Source organism: Lepisma saccharinum, chromosome 30 (genome assembly GCF_977018435.1).
Source record: "Lepisma saccharinum chromosome 30, izLepSacc3.1, whole genome shotgun sequence".
NCBI lineage: Eukaryota > Metazoa > Arthropoda > Insecta > Zygentoma > Lepismatidae > Lepisma > Lepisma saccharinum.
Genome location: NC_139258.1, coordinates 9106042 through 9127647, shown reverse-complemented (window position 1 = coordinate 9127647; position 21606 = coordinate 9106042). Strand labels below are relative to the sequence as shown.

The 21606-nt window shown below is 38.6% G+C and overlaps 1 protein-coding gene across 1 annotated transcript in view; it reads left to right on the top strand.

Moving 5' to 3' along the window:
• The first annotated feature begins 1827 nt into the window (after positions 1 to 1827).
• LOC145981820 (cellular tumor antigen p53-like) overlaps positions 1828 to 21606 on the top strand; it is a 102192-nt gene continuing 82413 nt past the window's right edge. Inside the window, exon 1 of the mRNA XM_083115254.1 lies at positions 1828 to 1988. The gene's annotated coding sequence lies outside the window, so the exon portion shown is untranslated. The remainder of the gene's footprint in view (positions 1989 to 21606) is intronic.

Below are 21606 nucleotides of genomic sequence, written 5' to 3'. Positions count from 1 at the left end.
CAATTAGAACATGTCGTGTTCCTCCAAACCAGTCAAGCAGGCGGCCATGATTGCTACCTAGAAAGTTAGTTCAGCGCCAACTAGGGCATTCCTACTAGAAATCCAGTTCCGTGTGATAGGGGCTTTAGTTCAGCGCTCTCGTGTAAAATAAATACTTCTCCTATATGAAGAAATTAGAATGTAGAAATGCTCATGAATGTCGTCGCAGAGCAAGCTGTCCTTTTTCCCACAATTGACGCATGCGCAGCATGCACCGCATGCGTTCACGAGACGCCTCTGCAACTCTGGGATTGTGAAAGGGGTTCCATTGGGTAAAAGGACCGGAACCTTTTTTCTCGCACAATTTAAATTCGGTCCAAGTTGAATATTGTTTCATGTCAATACGGAACTTGGACACTATTAAAACGGATCCGGAAAAAAGGTTTCTGAACCATATTTAAATTGATCTGCAAAATAGGTTCCTGGACAGTATTTAAATTGATCCGGAAAAAAGATTCCTGGTAAGATAAAATACAAAGTTCCCAGTGCATATAGAACCATGCCATATTCTCGATCTCTGCCATTTTGGAGGTGATGTGATCGGCACCACACTCCGGCCGCCTTTACCCCGCTGGCACCCATTGATTTGAGGCTGGGTAAGCCCCAGAGCCGCTCTCTGCGGGGACAAGGCAGGAAAAGATTCCTACCTTAGATCACCCACGCCGGGAATCGAACCCGGGTCTCCCGCGTGACAATCAGACGCCATACCGAGACCGAATTGAAATACTATACAGATAAAAAAGGTTCCTTACGGTCCAGAACCCATCTACGCCATTTTCTCTCCTGGACGGGAATTGAATTTATTTAAAATTCCTGGACTTTTAAGAACCCTGTATCGGGGGACACGTTCCCGCTAGCCCCCAAGTTACACTGCTGTTTCAACAGAATAATAATTACTACTACCGAAGAGGAACATGTGAAGATAGCAGAGTTAACTGATGACGAAAGTGCAGCTTATATTTATCTCGTAGTGACATACAGTTTCGAAATTGCCCTTGCACAATGTTTATGAAGCGAACTCAAGTGCAATCTGCCCTCACGTGTTCAGGTTCCAACAGGCTTTTCATTTCCAAGAAGGGAGGAATCGGGCTGACACACTAGCGGAAGTTCCATTCAAACGAGAATTCCTCAAACCCCCCCTCGGCAAAACTTGTGTAAGGAGACGAGCCTGACCCAGTGTTGCCACATGAAGGGAAATTTCCCTTTTGCAGGAAAACTCGGACCGAAATTTTAGTCAAAAGGGAAAAGGGATTTTCTATGAAAAACAGCACAATTGCAGGGAAATTTTAAGGTCATCTGATTACATTATTACAGTTTGTTTATGTTAATTTCAAATTTCATATCCACATTTATTTGTTATTCATTTATTTTGCTATTCCTACTTGTTTCTGCTCCTTTCAGTTTATTGTACGTTGGATAAATAATAACGACGAGTATTAACGATTAAATGGATTCCTGACCAGGATTCAAATTTGTGACATCTGACCAGGAAGTGATGAAACTGAAATGTGAAAATGTTTTAAAATATTTTTTATTCAAACGAATAACGAATTCAACGGAATACTTAACTACGTACTACTACTGCTTTCACCAGCACCACCAGTAATGCTGCTACTACTACTACTGCTAATTAGTATTATTATTTTATAATTTGCTTAGGTGAAGGGAAAAAATTGGTCCAAAAAGGGAAATTTTGCCCCTTGGAAAGGGAAATTGTGGCCTCATATTGTGGCAACACTGGCCTGACCAGACAAAATTATCATCCTGCGAGTTCAGTTCATACGAGTCTTCTGTTATATCGAGTGTGGAATTGGTGAATAGTGTACCGTGTGAAACAGCCAACTTTCAAGACTGTGTCGTGTCATCTTTTCAACTTTTTACACAAGCAAGCAAAGGAATAGTGAAGATGATTCTCCTATTTACGGGACCAAATAATCAACAGCTTGTCGGTGAGTATTTCTATACCGTAGTGCCTACAATGAATTTGTGCATATTTTTGTTTTTTTATACGTATATTGGACTTGGTTGCTATTTTCGAATTATTGATTTCTTTCGTTCAGATCGAATCAGGGATCCAAAATCCTTAGTTCAATATTTGAAGGCAAATTAGCTTCAACCTTGCGATGTTGAAATTTTTCAGCATTTGTTCTCTGATACCCTGAGTATGCGAGTTATTATTATTATTATTAGCCTATTATTAATAATATTATTATTATTTTGCGACAAAAGCACACCCGTTCCCATGTTGCAGCTTTTGAAAATTTCAAATTTTAGAAAATGAGTTACACTATTTATTGATTATCTCTTTTTTCTTGATTGATTTGTATCGTTTCTTTACTTAGTTTTTTTATTTTGTAACCAGAATTCCGCCGATAAGACGTCCTGGTTTATATTAAAAGGCACCAGGACCTAAGCGCATACCCCCTGAAAAATGGGCGTTCCCAGAATTTTTTGTAGGGAGGTCGGGCCATTGATAAAACTCAGAAATAATGACAACAATAATTATTATTACCACTGTTATAATTGTGATTTCACAATAATAACTATTATAAAGTAAATAAATAAAAATAAACCAAATCAATATTAATGTCAAATAAATGAAAATATAAATTTCATTCCAAATGTCTTATTTATTATTTATTAAATTAATGCGGAGAATTTTCATATCCACCATAATAGATTTCGATTAGTTTTTTTTTACATATACAGTCATGGACGTCCGCAGGATTTTTTCCAGGGAGGGGCAAGGAAGGTATTTGTTTTCAGGGGGGGGGGCAAACGAAGACAATTTTTTCCCAAAAATAGTGTTGTTCCCTAAAAAACATTGCTTAAATTTGAATTTATGGTGTTCAATCAATAATTAACACATATTATTGTGGCTAAAATGAAATTATATGTGTGAAATACATATTTTTTGGTTGACTTTCATTTTCCAGGGGGGTCCACGGTCCCCCTTGCCCCCCCTTCCGGACGCCCATGTATACAGTTAGTGTATTGAAATACATAGTTATTGTATTTCGTTATTAACTTTTATACACCTCGTTCAAGAAAAGGCTTTAAAAGTTATGGAGAAATTTCACTCATGCCGTTTATGTTATGTGACCTCTCACATCTATAATTGATATTTGAAAACTATTGAACCTTTCATCTTTGGTTTAATTGGTAGAATATGAAACTATAACTTGGTTTCTATATCTCACACTAAACGATATAATTCAGTTTTCACTTTGGTTATTCAAACTAAATAAACTATTTTCTGTTATTATGTCTAACAATAAAAATAACAAGCTTTCTCCTTTTTTGTAACTTGAAATGAACGATGCCGATTTCCAGAGGGGGTCAACGGACCCGCTGTCGCGAAAGTTCCGCTCACACTTCCAAGAACCATTAATGACCCTCCCCACCCTAAAAAGAACAAATATTCATTTAATATTTGATTTCCATCACAATTTTGCCAGGCTGTGGACTGGCTAAATAATTGAAATATCTTTAAACTATTTAAGCGTGTTTAAAAATCTGTTTATGAAAACTTCGTCCTTATTTGCTAGAAAGCTTTGTCATATCATCAGTTTTTCGAGTTTACTGCAGCTTTTGTAAGAATGATATCGCTCTGAGACACGATCTAATGTTGCCTGTTTTTTCGTACCTCTTTACTGTGTCCTCGATTCTTGCATCCAGATTTTGGTATGCAATATTCATTCTCTTCATTTCTCTACTCCGACGATTTGTACCCACAATTCCCAGGTTCGATACCCGATGGAGGCACATAGTGATTCGAATCCCACTTTAAACTGTAGGTCCAGTCCCGATTAGCCTTACTGTGCATAAAGTGAACTTAAAACACCAACTCAATCAATAAATATACCGAAATTACAATTATTAGTCTCTAGCGGAGTGATTCCCAACCGGGGTGCCACGAGATCGGCCTAGGGGTGCCAAAAGATATTTCAGGGATAAACAAAGAAAACGAAAAACGAAGAAACCTAGTAACGAAAGCAATGGACGATATGCTTGTTTTGTTGTCAACTGTAAGGCCTGATGTCAAACATTTGTGCTCCAAGCATCAATCACAAGTCTCACATTAATAAAACAAGAACTAAGTATGCTGACCAAGGCAGTAATTTATTTTATTAAAAACATAAACGAAACGTAACGTTTCAAGTACAAAAGTATTTTGTACTTGATACAGAGTCTGATGAAGACCTTGCTAGAAGGTTGAAACGTTACGTTTAGTTTATATTTTTAATAAAATAAATTACTGCCTTGGTCAGCATACTTAGTTTTTCATAATCATGGAAACAAGGCTTAATGGTGTTATAATAAAACAAAACTTTCCATTGCTGTAAACTGTATTCTATTCTGGTGTTTGTTCCTTAACAAATTAATAGCATTTGTACTGGAGTAGGTCTTTATTTGACAATAAATTTAACTTGCTCCTGATAACATATTTCACTTCGATTTAAGATTAAAAATTGAAAAATAAAATCTAACAAGGGTGCCCAAAGTTTTCAATGTCATTCCCAAGGGTGCAGCGAATCAAGAAGGAATCCCTGCTCTAGCGTATAGTTTGAAATTCATGCAGTGAATTACATTTAGTTTCTAAAATAGTTATTTAAGAAATTTGGGTGAAAATGTCATAGCTGGGAAATGGATTTCTTCAAATTTACAGGAGAAAGTACTTACGGAATTGAGTTTCTGTATAATTTCGGAAGGTCGTAGAAGTGTTTTCTAGCATTTGTCAATGTATTTGGCCGCTATATCATGTATTTTTCTATAATAATGTCCATCCGATGCACGAAAGCTGTTGCTTGCATTTCCATCCATGTAGGGTGTTTTTTTTTTTTTTAGAGTGATAGAACTTTGAATTGAAATGAAACACATAAAAAATTAAGTTTGAAGCCAATTGTCTTTTTATTTGAAAGATAACTTTCTGACATTTACTTTTTGAAAATAATTTCCGGCATATGTCCACCACGACTAGCTGTGATGAACCGGATTCGATCAGTCCAATTTTGAACCACTTTTTCAAGTAATTGGGGACGTATGTCGTTAATAACAAGAGTTATGTTGGCTTCCAAAGCGTCAATTGTTGCTGGTTTATCAGCATATACCAGATACTTTACATATCCCCAAAGAAAATAATCCAGTGGCGTTAGGTCACATGACCTTGGAGGCCAATTCACTGGACCATTTCTGGAAATAATTTTTTCGCCAAATTGTTTTTTCAATAAATCGATTGTTGCGGTAGGAGTATGAGGTGTGGCGCCATCTTGTTGAAACCAAAACTGTTTCAGGTCGATGTCATTCAAATTTGGAAACAAATAATCACTGATCATTGATCTGTAACGACAACCATTGACAGTAACATGCGCGCCGGCCTCATTTTTAAAGAAATAAGGACCGACGATGCCTCCAACATGTAACCCACACCAGAAAGTGCATTTTTCAGGATGCAATGGAGCCTCGTGTAATTCCTGAGGATTGGTCTTACTCCATATACGGCAATTGTGCTTGTTGACATCACCATTTAACGAGAAATGAGCTTCGTCAAGAGTGGCGAAGCGTAGATTTCCTAGCAGGGTAGGCACAAAAGTGCGATAATTTCCATTAGTTGCTTAAATATGTAAAAAGAAAGGGAGGGGGGCTATGTCATGGAGAGTGGTTCAATGTATCTCCAGACCGCTTCTTTACTTGCCTGTGGCGCGACGTTTTCAAAAGTGTTGTTACCGGCCATCAATACGATAATTATGTCTTAGACGTTCTCCTCCCGCCCACCAGATGTCATCGATAGATTTTGTTCATTTCGTTTTTTTTTTATTTGTTTGTATTTTTTCAACCCCTGATTTATGCACACACCTCCAGAAAGAACTACCAATCATGGGACATCGCGAAAATCCAACGAATAGTGCTCGAGCCCTGTTGTCAATTCTTCATCACTTTTTTTCTAAATTTATTTTGCAATTGAGGTGAAAGGGGTGGAACCCCCCCCCCATAATTTTCGGGTCAGTCTGACGTTTGTGCCGTGAGCAGACGACAGAATTTCAGCGACTGTCAGTTTGGTATGTTCTACTGCTGCCAACTTAGTTTTTTTAGCAAGACTTCCTCGCACCGAGGAAAACACCATTGTTACATGTTGTCTAACTAAAGGAATGGTTGTGGTTTGTAGTTAATTCCGGTCTTGGCTTTCTAGATAAATTAATTTCTGACACCTGTATGTGCAAGTAAACATAATTTAAGTTTTGAATATTTTCGTCTCATTTGTTCTGGTCTATGTTAATCGTGACGATGAGAATGTATGGAGAATGAATTAAAGATGATCAGGAAACATTGGCATGACCACAATTAGGTCACCTGGCTTCGTAACGTGTTAGGATGACCACCACGGGGCTTTAAAGAAAAAACATAAGTAAAGGTGACCTCTCGCATTCAGTGTGTATACTTCGCATCCTAGTTTGTTCTACCCCTTGTGTTAGTAGACACCTTTACGTGATAATAGAACATAGGATCCTTGTTTGGGACCCGGCAACACGACAGGTTACTATGTAACATATAAACAGGTTATAATAAATGTAGTTGCTTGAGAGAATAGAATCCCAATTTTTAGGCGCAATTCAGCTCTTTTCTGCCAATCCAATGTGACAACACTGGCCTGTTCCGCCAGACCTGAAACAGACATGGCCCGCGCAATAACCCCATAACACAACACCCTTTGTCCTAAACCCAAAAAAAAGTCTTCCCTTGCATTGTACTCTCATTGAACGCCCTCTTCTCTTGTTATCCCTTCAGGGTAAACGAAACTGCCTACCTCTTCGCTTGTGTCGGCTGCATAAAAAAAATGTCTGCTTGTAATATTTATTCAACGACAGTGTTAACGCATTAAATAACGTTTCAACAACTTTGAATTTTTTAAAATATTTTGCTGTCACTTGCCACTGCTACTTGCAAAGGAAAATAAATATAGTTGAAAACATTTTAGAAATGATTGTTATAAGAAGGAAACATGAAAGACCAAAAGTGGGTCCTACCTTACCGATGATTACATCTTCACTCAATTAAGAACTCGATTGTTCTTGCATTTCAGTCCGGCACTTCTTGCATAAATCTGATCGCTGCACAAGACACGAATCACAAACAAAGCTCTACCATCACGAAACTCGCACGCTCCCTTGTAGCGTCCTGAGCAGGAGGCAAGTTTTCACAGAGAGGGAACGAGCGGGGAAATCCCCGTTCACGATAAAAGTAAATTATTCTATTTCCAGTGAAAGTAAAACTACTTTGTAAATATAAGGCGTAACTAGCTGATTAATTTACATAATTTGGTATGAAGACTTACTTTACACATATAAGATCTTTAGACTTTCTATTTACGCTACGGTGTTGGGTGAATCGACAAGACCATCAGCACTCTGACCAGAAAACGAAGTCAGAACTACACCTACTCCGTAATTTTCAATTTCACTTACACTTGTCGATGAAAGGAAGGAGAACCTAAGTTTCGTAGAAAATATGGAGAATGTACAATGAAATAGAAATATCTCTGCACGAACACATGCTAATGTTTACAAAAAAAATGCCGGTACACTAAAAATTTCCAACCCTGGCGGAAATGCAGTGCTGCTGATATTCTGTTCGTACTAGTAGGTAACACCGCGAGGCCGGCCTCAGGAGCACGTTATAAGCATACGTACAGTACTCGTAAGATTAGGCTTCCCGCATATACGACCGTACGACTACAGTGCCTAGAATAACGTAGTGTGGAAAACGGCATGGTTTTGCTCTCTCTCGCTGGTTCCACTCGAAAATGATCCGCTAGAGGCGCTGGTGTTGACACCGGGGCTTGTTGTTCGACTGCTTATAATGGAAGTAAATGGGGTTTTTGCTGCAACGTCTGATTCTTTTCCTTGTAACATTTCTTTGCATCAGAAAATTGTTATGATATTTGGTACAGTAGTCGCGAAAATATTAAAGAATATTATGAACCGTCGATCATGACCTGTCCTTGAGTTTTTTATTAACAATACGGAATAAAACATAGGTATGGATTGTAACACGTAACATGGCAATTGCTGCGAGAATTAGTATTGTGTATGCATTATCCTGAAAGGTTCATTAATATTGTCATTGTCACAAATATTATTTTTATGGAAATTCACACAGACAATACTCGTTTATTTTAATTAATTAATTAATTAATTAATTTTATTATTAATTAATTTTATTAATTTGCGGTTTATTTTCATCAAGTACAAGGTAGACATTTTACAGCCAAGTCACGAGTAAAAATGCACAGTCCTTAACACCAAAGTTCTACTTACCAATCGACACGAATGTAAAGCAATTTGTTGATAGAGATGACAAGGTACAGCCTAATCGGCTATTTGAACTCCATGGAATATGAAATTAAATTCTTTCGAATATCTGCATTTCTGGAAAATGACTTCATAATATGTACGCCACGAAACATTTTTTCTCCTTCATGACACTATTTCAATTTTATTAGTATACAAAAATAAACTTGTGTACACAATCCAACGTTTGGCGTCCAGCCTCACATGCGATATGTTGATGCTCGTGTTGCGTTGCACATAAAACGTATTTATGTTACTTTTCTGTGTAAATTAATGCCATTTCGTGACTGCAAATCACTCCACAAATATAACTGTTTCCATCAATTCACTTACCGCCTTTCTAGAGAAACAAATCTACACAATATATTCCAAAAACTAACTAAGCCGCATTACTTTCATAACAAAATTAGCCGCTGTGTCGATCGCACTGCCATCTACTTGTCATCGTCTCGGGGAACCAGTTTCTTGGGTCGTTTTCCACACTACGTTATTCAAGGCGCTGTAGTACGACAGAATGTCAAGAGAAGAGGCCCCAGCAAATGTGCCTCACTCCGTGGAGAGTTCGTATACTGGACAGGGTTAGAATTTTTTTGTAATTATCATAAATGAAAATTCCAAACTTTTCCATTGCATCACATGTGTTTTGACGAAATAAGTAAATACACCTTTAAAAGAGTGATGGCGTGGGTAGGCCCGGCCTCCTGGCCTCATAGGACGCTTCGCCACTGTTCGTCACTAAATACAATTTGTCGATAAAAATTGGATTATAGTTTCCAATTGATTTAGGCACCATTCACCAAACAAACGACGTATCTTATGGTCTTGCGGCTTCAGTTCTTGCACCAATTGGATCTTGTATGGGTGTAGACCAAGATCTTTACGTAAAAATTTCCATGTAATGGATGGACACAGTCCAAGTTGTTGAGAACGGCGACGAATAGACAAATTCGGATCTTCTTCAACGATATTTTCTTCCGTACGTACACTTCTTTGTCTTGTTGGTGTTTCATCGAGTAGAGTGAATGTTCTTCGAAATTTATCAATAGTTCGACGAATAAGTTGCTCTGATGGACGATTATGTGCACCATACAAATTCTGAAGTACTCTATACGTTTGGCGAACAGAATATTGATTTTGGAAATATATTTCCACAATTTGTAAACGTTGTTGCGGCGTTAGTCTTTCCATGATCATTTGCCAATGCCCACTGATCTGAAATGACAAAACAACATGTCATCAAAACAAAACAAATGACTGCTATCCCTATCGAAAGTTCTATCACTATAGAAAAAAACACCCTTTACTTGAACAGAATGTTGCGAGCATCTGATGACGTAATCCCCGGTAAGTGTTTCCAAACACACAGTTTTTTCACTATATTGCCCAACCTAAAGCAACCTAACCTTACCGTGATGGTGCGTGGGGATATCGTGAATGGTTTTTGGGGCTATTCGTGGATGGTTCTACGATCCAGAATGGTTTTTGGGGCTATGTGGGAATGTTTTTTTGCGGGAATGGTTTTTGGGGCTATTCGTGGATGGTCATACTATCCCGAATAGTTTTTGGGGCTATGCGTGAATGGTTTTTGGGGCTATGCGGGAATAGTTTTCGGGGCTATGCGGGAGTTTTTCTGTTAAGAAGGTTGAAACACTGCTTTTCCGTTTGAAACACAACGCTAGTCAAGATTTGCCCGCCATTTTGCGTGTTCAGGAAGCGAGAAAAGAACGAACAATAATTACTCGATATGTCAACAATAGATACTAATTTCGTTAAAAAAAAGCGAAATCCCTTGTTAAACAATCTTTCGCAATGCAGAATAGGTAAGTACGAATGTCAACAATTACAGAATAATCGAGTTACAGACATTTCCCGGCTTTGATAATTTTACCGAAATTTGTAAGTTTAAGTCAATGGTATAGCCTACACTTTTCTTTGATTTGATTTATTATATTTCTCTTTTCTGCCACTTTTCACTAATCGCGAAAATGAGGATGAGTGATGATATGATGAAATTGATGAAGGGACACTCACAAAGAACACCCATCAGCAGGTCAGGATTCGAACCCGGAGCCCTGGTGTCGTAGCGCGCGGTGCTAACCACTTCGCCACAAAAGTGTAACTTTTAGTCGGTTACATCTTTAGAAATGTGTACCCCCAGTGGCACCTTGATTGCAGCTTGACGTCCTTGAAACTACATCTTGTCCCAGAGATCTATGTAGCAAGAGACCGAAAACACATATCTGCGCAATTAGTGACTCGAGAGAGCCTGACCAATGAACACGTGAGAGGGGAAGTAAATGCAGCTACCAGGTGTTTGCAGTAGCTTGTACTGCTTTGCTCCGCTTACTCGCTTTCTCCCCTCTTCCGTTATGCGCGGCCTTGCTCAACAGAATCCCGAGACAGAGTATAAACCTGTCCCCGCCACTCTGCTGTCAGTTTCGAAGGCTCCTTCTCCCTCTGGTCTGCAAAGGCTTTGAATGCTCTTCCCGATTATGTTTCTTTTGCTACAACACCCAAAAACTTCAAAGAACAAGTCGTATTATTTTTATTGCAAAGACAACAATTGAGCATTAGCTCGTACGGCTAAGCAACAGGAATCAAGTAAAGTAAATCCATGTATTTTGCAAACACTTATCTGACACAACGAATATTTCAACCTCTGTGCATGCTATTTTAGTCTCGATTTGGAAATTGCGTGTGTTAATGTATCTGTGATTGTATTCTCTTAATTTTTTATTTTTTATTTTTCATTTATGTCAAATTCATTCATGTTATGTTATATACAGTAGCGTAGCGTCCTAGTACGCCCATACGCCTGGCGTTCCCTGATTTAAAATGTTAAAAATGCGTAAATACTGTAAATATAAAGTACTAATTATATACATGTTTGAGCATTATGGCATTTTAAATGCTAATTTCTCGATCCGTCTACAACGCTCCACTAACAGCTCTCCTTGTAGCATTTCTCTAATGTCCCTGCTTGCCGGACGCCGGCTAGGTTTGGCGTACAGGACCATGCCTGCCTGTAGGCAGAGAGAAGGAGGGAAAGCTTATGGCTTGGATCTCTACAGCACGGGCGAAATGCTCTCTCCATACGCTGGCGTACGGAGCACCTGATTGGTTCTAGGGGCCATGTGACCTTTCCTGCCTTCCGATTCAAGGCGCTGTACTTCCTATGCAGACGACAGAAGTAGAATTCCTACCCGGTTTTTCGCGCTCCCAAACTTCGTGCCTCTGCTCGTGCTGTGTGATGCTACAATACGCAATATTGACTGACGTATCTTTAATGACCACTGCATTGTGTAATTTATCGCAAGAACAGTGAAGTGCATTAAAAACTAAAAGAACAAAACAGGTTTTGGTCAAACAAGTTGATAAAGTCCTCGTGGTAGAAGTTCAGCCTGTGGCTGCTCTACCACATAACCCGCAAAACTATTTATTTAAAAAAATATTTTTTCGTTAGTATCTAACTGCCTAATATTGTGCCAGTGAAAATGTTTAGCATTCGTTTCAAAACTTAACATCGTATGATCTCTTGACAAAATTATTTTAAAATGTTTATCAGCATTCTCAAGATACAACAAACAGTGGTCTGAAATTCTGAATTACTAATAGGCACTGTTACGTCAGTAGAGTGTACGATTGTACAGAGTGTTTTGCACAGCGCGCTAAGACGCCAGAGGTTTCCGGTTTGAATCCCGGCCTACGCATGTTTGTTCTTTGTGAGTATCTCTTCATCAATATCATCACTCATATTCATATTTGCGATTAGCCAAAAGTGGTAGAAAGCGAAGTAAAATAAACCAAATCAATCAATAGTTGTATCATCCACAACAATGAAGTCTACTGTTGTTCTAGAGGCGCTTGTGATTCACGTAGGTTTTTTTAATACTTCCGTCATGCCGAAAGGTTTCCTTGATTATAAAATACTGTTTTGCTATACATGTGTTATACGTGCGGAGCAAAATACTCCGAATGGCGTACGGTGTTTCTGACTTGAGCAATCTAATTAAAAATGGTATAGAACAACAGTGCTCCAAGCATTTGGTGCACACTGAGGCATCTTATTTTCTAGATAAAACAAGCATGGATCATGTTTTATCGGAACCCGGCTGACTTCATGTAATAAACACAATGAGATTGTGATACATATGTCGGCTAATTCCATAAGTAAACTCTTAAGCAAAAAAGAAAAAGGCCTACACTTCCTTCGGACTTGGCGTTCCTATCCGAAATGCTCATGCTACGCCACTGGTTATATATTTGATTTAGGTATTATAAATAAATGTGTTGTAACTTCTAATCACCGGAGTTAGTTCTGGCTACGGGCCTGAAGTGAAATATGCTTGTGCAGTGGCGAAGCGTTCTAAGAGACCCGGAGGCCGGCCTACCTTAATATATTTGTCTATTATGGATTATTTTATTACTTATAAATTTCATTAAACGACGCTTAATAAAAGAAAACTGAAATTCTAGGTCTTCCGATTATTACCGCAAGTTTGCAACCCTGCCTGGAACCGTATCTGCGCATTCAGCGAGGCCCGTCTGAGAGTACCTCAGCTGGTCCTATAACAACCTAAGTGATTCGTGCGGGAAAACATAATTCCAGGGGCGCGTTCGCTTGTAACGTAAACTGAGAGGCCGGCCTCTTTTCTCTCTCTCACCCTCTCTCCCTGACTTCCGAAGAGTGCCGATCGTGTACGAGCGCGTGACGAAGCAGGCAGTGGACGCACAGAGCTTGTTGAAGCATCGTTTCCATGGAAGATTCAAAGCTGTGCCGGGAGGGGAGCACACCCAGCCAGTGGCGTACGCAAGGGGGGGGGTTACCGGGTTTAACCCCCCCTTGAGCTCTTGAAATATTATGGAAAATGCTGTAGAAAAAATTAAAAATGGCGAATTTATCACAGTCAAAGATCTGCGACAGTAATAATAATAATAATAATAATAATAATAATAATTTGGATTATTATTCCCATGCAGCATGAAGAAAAACACAACATTCCAAACACAATCTAAGCGGCCGCAAAGTTCAATTTTGCAATTTTCTTTCGCAAAAAGTCGCGCAGTGACTCTTGCGAGAATTGTGAAAATTCCTTGCTTCGTCCTTATTGCAAACGTTCTTCCCGGTACTGATTTCACATCCCCTTGTGAACTCTCAAGTGATGCTGAGTCTACATCCACATCATTAAATAATGTCGAAGAAGTCTTTTGTGAATCACCTAGAAGTGATAAATGTGTTGGAATGTCTATAAACTTACTTTTCAACGAAAACATAGACTCAGTGGAATTTAGCAACATGTATTCTCGCGCTTCATCATCACCCTGGGTGAGTTCCATAGGTAAAGGTAATGTAAATTCCCCCGTGTATATAGCACCGTGCCATGAAGTCACACATAGTGGTGTGGTGGGCCCCAAAGATTCTTGATCTCGAACTATTTTGCAGGTGATGTGATCAGCACCATGCTCCGGCAGCCTTCATCCCCCAAGGTTGCTCTCAGATACCCATAGACTGGGTGCGGAGACAAGGCTGGATAAATTCCAACCAATTCCGGGAATCGAACCCGGATATCCCACGAAGTTGTCAGACTAGACCAGCGCGGCTCCTTGAATGAGTTTCATATTTCGATTATTTCAATAAATTTAATATATTTGCTTGTTTTTATGGATTTTCTTCACACTTAAAATGTCTCACTTATCATATACAAATAACCGTTGACTAGGCAATTATTTTGAAACAAAAGAATTGTAATTTTGTTCTATTTCTTTCATAAATAGCAGCTGCATTAGTAGTAATTAAACTAATTAATTAATTATAAGAATTATTAATTAATTTATTATTATTATTAATTAATTAAAGTATAATAAAACAATGGTAATGTGAATTTGTAGAAAGTTTTCGAGATAACACCCCCCTTGATGAAATCCTGCGTACGCTACTGCACCCAGCTGCTAACATGTAGCGAAAATGTGTTGCTAGCACCTCTAAGCCTGGCCTCTTATTCTATCAAAGTAGGCATTATTAGAATTCTAACTGCAAATAATGCATGCAAGTTGGTTACCCGTATTAAGTTTGGTGCTTTCAGCTCTTTTGATGAGCCGCTTTTCGCAAAGTGTTAGCTGCTGGATGTGCCCCACACCAATCTCGATTCAGAGAGGGGAAGTATTTTATTTCTTTGAGGAAAGGGATATTGAGGCGAAATTTCCTTTCATGATTAGTGACATAACTGAAAACGCGCTACTTTTAAAATGGGGCAAAGTACGTACAATGCAAACGTATAGAGAAAATCCATGTTACTGAAATTTTCTGGTTGGTGTGTTACACAGTCCGTGTTCTCATTTAGCATTTCATCATTTTCTAAATCATATTATAATTTTTAGAAAAAGTCGCGTGTTGAAGAAGAGTTATATGCATAAAAGAGTTAAAAAGAAATAATTGATTGATAGATTTAATTTATTTTACTTGGCTTTCTGCCATTTTTGGCTAATTGGGAAGATGAGAATGAGCGATAATATGATGACATTGACGAAGGGACACTCACAAAGAACACCTATGCCAAGGTGGGGATTCGAACCTGAGGCCCTTGTCGTAGCACGCTGTTATAACCAATCCGCCGCGGAGGTCAGCATTAAAGAGAAATAAACGCTAAGTGACGATCAAGTGATCCATTTTTTAATGCGAGAAACATTTACAATACTGTTATACGAGCAGCTTTACTATAAGAAATGTAAGAGGACTGGGCCTCACAGAACGGCTTTTTCATTGGGTGACGCGTGGTCAGAACATCGAGTCTCATTGTCACTGTTCTCTGACCTTCGAGACAGAAGCGCCTTTATTCTCAGATATCTAATCGAGACTAGATTAAAGTAGAATCTGAACCAATGCCTCCAAGGGGAATCGAACCTTCTACTTCTTGATTATAAGGCGAGAGCGTTAATCACTACATTATCCTTTACAATCACTATCCCGACTTTTTCGAACAGCAGTAGACGAGATTCAGGCAATATGTTATATTTTATTTTCTAGGGGCTATATTTTAACATACTACTGTTAAAAAAATCACATCTTCCCCCCCCCCCCCCAATCCCTGCTCCGTCCTGTGCCTGCTCTTCCAGAGACAGCACGCTTCGCCCCCGTGCTTGTGTATTGTTTATGATTATATTCGTTTGTTTCTTCTGAGAAATAAATCTGTCCGCAAGTATATGTTGAAACTACTATAGTGGAACCACCAGCAAAAAGACCTGCGCAGACCCGCGACTTCTGTGCACCATCCTCCCGCGAGGAGGGGAGGGGCAGGGTGGACCATGCTTCCTTATGGTCCGAGCTGAATGGATCGAGGGGAAGGTGCGCGAAGGATTTTAGCCGAAGTTTTTTTTGTTTGTAGTCGCTCTATAAAATATAATTTAGAAAACCTGATATTCCTTTTCCATGTTTCCTTCCGACAAGAGGTAGGAAATTGTAAATTTACCCTTTATCTTTTCACGAGAGTGCTACGAGCGCTGTTTAAAATCTGAAGTGCTTTGAATACCATCCTATAAGGGACTAAACAAAGATGAACGCCAATTCTGTGTTGCGAATTGCTCACCCCGTAAAGCCCAAATGAAAACACCATGAAGAGAAATTCTTGCAAACTGAGTGCTGTGCAGTCACAAGTAAGAGGCAAATGATTGATTGTGCCAGCAATAGGACTTAAGGAGTTAAAGAAGAAACACTCACAGAGAAACACCCATGCCTACCTCTATATGAAATGAAATTAAACACTGAATGAAGTCCAGGCCAGGATTTGAACCCGGAATTTTCGGTGGGGTTGACCGTTCAACCATCTTGACCACTAAGATGGGCTCATCTTCAAATCACATTGACTGACTTTCTTACCAGAGAACTCAATAAGAATGCCCTAGATAAACTTTTCTTACAAACTTTGTGGAATGGAGAATTCTCATTAAAAAAAAAAAAGGAAACTGAATGTTAAGCGCACAAATAAACTTGCGCCACAAGTAATGTAAACAGGTAGACAAAGTCATGTATGATTTACAACCAATGTATTTACCAATTTATCGTGTAGATGATAGCCTTGTCTTTTCCTCTACTCGACTATTACAAATGACGACAAGTTGTTAACTAACACTAATAGAGCAAACGTAATTTGCGGTTTGCTTGGATTATGAAGATGGCAGATTGTAATAATAATAATAATAATAATAAAAGAGCACCTTTTGAGAACTCGATATTTAATCGTGCTGGGATGATATTAATGATGCAAAAGCACTGAACGTATCCATAATTTCGAAGTTCTTCACATTAATGCTGCTACAAGCAACTCCAGCCCTCTGAGGGCCAGGGTTGTGACAACAAATTTTCTTTGAGTGACCGTGGTCAGCGCATCGAGTCCCATCGCCGCTGTTTTCTGGCTTTGGAAACCACCACATCATTTTTTCAAGCAGATCCTAAAGTGTCCTCACGATGCTGTGCCAACCCATTTGGGAGTTCCGATCGGGACCGCTAGGTCTAAAACTAGAGCGCTAAAGGTATGCTTAAATTATTATTTTTTTTTTGTATGTAATATTTTTTTCTAATTTCATCTACCATAGTCTTCACAATCAGCCCAAAGAACAGAAAAGTACGTCTTCTTATCATTGCGGTGCCCATTTGCCTACTTGTTTTAGGAGTTTTTAGTGCCTACAAATCCGCACCCATACTCATTACTTTCTAAAACGAGAGCGTTACGTGCTTTGCACTACTTGAAGTACCAAACACTCGAAGACAGTTTCATATTACCGGCAGAGAAACCTTGCTGCGGTTGTAAACACGGTGGTTTGAAAAGAGCCCAAGCGGTCCTTCAGGAGCTTGAGGCCGCCTCTTCTTTTCAACTTTTCTCAAATTGGCCAGATCGTAAATTTCAAACGCGGCACACCCTCAAATGTGTTGTCTCTCGGCTTGAAGAGTAGACAAATAACTATTTTATGGTGTCTGTCCTCTATTGAGCAAAGTATATGACAGGAAATCGAGGAATGTTGGATTCACAAATACGTCGCTGTTCCTTGTCGGCGAATTCTGACTGATGGCTTCACAAGAATGGACACTTTTCCGTTACCAGATATTCAACTATGTGATGGTGGAATATTTCGTTTCACAGGAATTATGTTTTTCTTCCTTCTCTTCCCTCTATTCGAATGCAATCTCGCTTGCACATACAAGAAATTAATGAATTACTGATTTAGAAGCGCGAAGCCCTGTGCGATGGCACGCGTCTCACACTCCTAACGACGGCCCTGGGACAGTGATTAGTAACTCATGTAATACAATTTCTTGATGAAGGGAAAATGTTAGGTTCAATAGGGAAATTTGGACCGAAATTTTATCTAAAAGGGAAAAGGGAATTTCGATGAAAAATACCACAATTCCAGGGACATTTTAAGATATCTGACTCTACATTATAACATTATATGTTAAGTTCCAGTTTCATATCCACATTTTTATTTGGCCGAGTCTGCTGCCACGCACGTGTCAGCAATAAGAATAAGCGTCAAATTTGCTCCTGCCACGTAATTCGTCTGCTAAGAAGATGTTACAAATCTTAAGAACAGATTAAGACGAGAGAAATGCAAGTTTATGATTAGTGGGAATGAATGTACAGGTAATTTAGAACCTTTTTCTTTAGAAAGCATTTAGCGATATTATTTTAATGCTAACAGAACCTAACTTAACTACGAGAGCATTTAGGTTTATTATTAGAAGAATGCTGAGGGACCTAATCTTAAAACATTTTTGTGAAAGTAATCGCTACAACTTCACAGTATGTGTTACAGACGTAATTGCATACATAGCATGATGAAATCACGATAAAACAAAGACCGAGTCTACTTCCACGCGCATCTTTTTTGAGGTTCCAGCAGAAAAAGAACGTGGCAGCAGACACTGCCTTTTTATTTTTATCTGTACCTTCTTATTTCTGCTCCTTTGAATACAAGCCTGTATTTACTTATATTTCTTTTATGTTTATTGAACGTCGCTTTTCTGTGTACCTTCGGATAATTGTAACGATGAGAATTAGGGCCAGTTTTTCAATGTCCTGTTAATCTTTCTGTTAACTAATTGCCAGTTGGAGATAACAGCTAGTCTTAACCAGCACCGGGTTTTTCAATGTGAAAGTAACTGCCAATTAACTAAACCATGGTTCGTTCTCCGAAACAGTGTGTTGGCAATTCTGAAGCACGGAAATTACAGGAAATCGATCTGCGCGCCATCTGTTAGTATAGTTTCAAACCGCGTCGACTGGCACACAGCCTGGCGTTTAAATATAGAACTACAAGCACGCCGCGCTCGAAAGCACGTTATTGCATTTTGAAACGATAGGAACAATGGCTGCGCATCCATTTTGTATGCTTACGAAATAAATTAACGAAAGACAGCACTACAAATTTGGTTTTCTTCTAATAAAGGCCAATTCCACGTGGGGGAAATGATGTTATGAGGCGCAAGCGCAGATACTTTCTTGTAGAAGAAGCGTGAAGAACTCTAAAGTCGAATCATTAATAATACCTCTTTATTGATACAAACACTATTATTATTATTAATATGTAAATATTGTACATTTGACTGCATTTGACTGCTTTGTACCTCTGTATGCATGTTGTTGAGCGAAAAAAACATGATGTTAATAGTAAGCATGCTTTCTAAACTTAAAAAAATATGAAGGTACGAGTAAAAATAATTTTAAAATTTACTCTAATATTTATCCGACGAGATCATTCAACAATAAAGCGTGAATTAAATGCAACATACGTAATAAATAATTGACAAGAAAAAAAATACCCTTGACCAGGACTGGAACTCGTATTACAAAACACAATACGCTCTGAAAGGTGGTGCCGCTAACCACTACACCAAATTACTGATTGGAGATTGTCCCGCCTAGTAGACCGGATATCCTGGCCACAAATTCTCTAACACAACCTTACGAAGCGAATTCTAGCAACTTCGCTGTTTAATTTCCATATTTGCATGGACGTTGGTAAGCTCTGCCAAACAAAACAAGTCTTTTTCTATACCAATTTAAAAATTTTATGAATCATATCTTGTTTAATCTGACAGTGAAGTTGCGAGTGTGGAACTTCGATAGCTGCACGAGGCTTCCATGTTGCCTCGCAACTTCCAGTTAGGCCATAGAGGAGTTAAGGAGTAGAGGATTACCCCACATTTAAACCTCGCTGCGCTTTGAAATTGCATATCCATCGGTGGCCAGTAGATGGCGCGGCCGTCTTCTTTTGCTGTTTCCAGCACAAATTGGGGGGAGAGCTCTTTCGGTGACAGTCACGTGGGTTTCAAACGTCCTTATTGGTCAGATCTCTTGTACCCGACGAAGCCGCGACTCCTGTGCACCCTACCCCCGCGAGAGGAGAGGGGGAGAGTGGACCATGCTTCCTTATGGCCCGAGGTGGAGGGAAGAAGGGAAGAAAGGAAAGCTGCGCGGGGACTTCCCGTCCCAAGGTTTTTTTCCTTGCTCTATAGCTCTGGGTTTGGGTGTGCAATGCGTGTCATCCACCACAAACTCTTCCGAATCTTTACGTGAAAATAAGGTTGCCTTTGCCTGTCCTGTGTAATTGATAATAGCTTCCCTGAGTGCTTATTTTAATGCGAAATTGGTAATGTAAAATGTAGGGATTTTCAACTGGCGCCTGAATTTTCAAATTCAGTTCTCAATATATATGCATACACACACACACACACACACACACACACACACACACACACACATATATATATAAATATATATATATATATATATATATATATATATATATATATATATATATATATATATATATATATTTAATATTTCAAGTTCTCTTATGGAAATTTTCATTATCATTTTTTAAAATATGGAGTGCAGCCATGGACGTCCACAGTATTTTTTCAGGGAGGGGCAAGGAAAGTAGTTTTTTCCAGGGGGTATGGCAAATAATGCACATTTTCCCCAATTATAGTGTTGCTCCCTCAAAAAAATATTGTTTAAATTTGAATTTATCATATTCATGCAATAATTAATACATATTACTGTGGCTGAAATGAAATTATATGTGAAAAACAGATAATTTTTTGTTGACTTTCATTTTCCAGGAAGGGGACACGGCCCCCCTTCCGGACGGCCATGAGTGCAGCATGTGTTTTCTGCAACACTGTATCGTTAAATCAGAATAACAAACGTGCCATATAATTCTTGAAAGTTACTTGAAAGTAAGACTTCGACTATATTCCTAACAATAAACTCCATGATTTCAAGTGTATCGCCATTATTTCCATTTATCTGTCGTGGCGAAATTTGAAACATTTAACAATTTTTCTAAGGCACCCTTCTGTTTTTGAAGTTCTTAAAAAATAAGATCTACTATTGACGACATGCTATGAACAAACAATACCTCTAGTTTCTTCGATCACTATGAATTAAAAATTCACCATACTTCTAAAACTTGTAAGAGTTTGTCTTTATTTTCGAAGAGTGTCAGTAATGTAAATTCACCTCGTATGTGGAGTGAGTTGACCATATGTTCGGGGTCAGTTGACAATATTTGTAGTTCTACCCTTGATATGGTTTGGAATATTTTATTACAAACAATACACTGCCTTTAAAATTACAGATTACAAAAATGTTATCTAATGAACAGCATAATATGTAAAATAAATGTTTCAAACTAAAGAAAAAAAGATTATAGTCGGAAGAATATACTTATTTTTTTTACTCATTGTTTATTATTTTTATTTTTGCATCACAAAAGCAAATGCAATAGGTTGTCCTATAATTGTAATATACTATATTATTACAAACAATGTTGAGCTATTTTTAATGAAACAATTTTTTGAAAAACAATTTTCGCAATAGGCCTAGAGTAGGCTAAATAATTACCTTCGCAATGAGTCGTCAGTCACAGTTTTTACAAAAAGAGATTTTTCTTCTTCCATTTGTTTTTCGTGATCTTTCATTTTGTTTATGTATCAACAGCAGTGGCGGCGATTAGGGGAACAGTTGCCCTCCCCTCACTTTTTGCCACTTTTACCCTAGCACTATACCAAATCTTACATACCATGGGAAAATAAACTGCTCTTGTCCTCCCCTCCCCCACTTTTTGCACCTTGCCCCCCTAGTTTTGGAACCCAATCACACACTGATCAACAGTTACATTTGCACATAACCTTTGCAATGTAAAATATAATTAGTATATA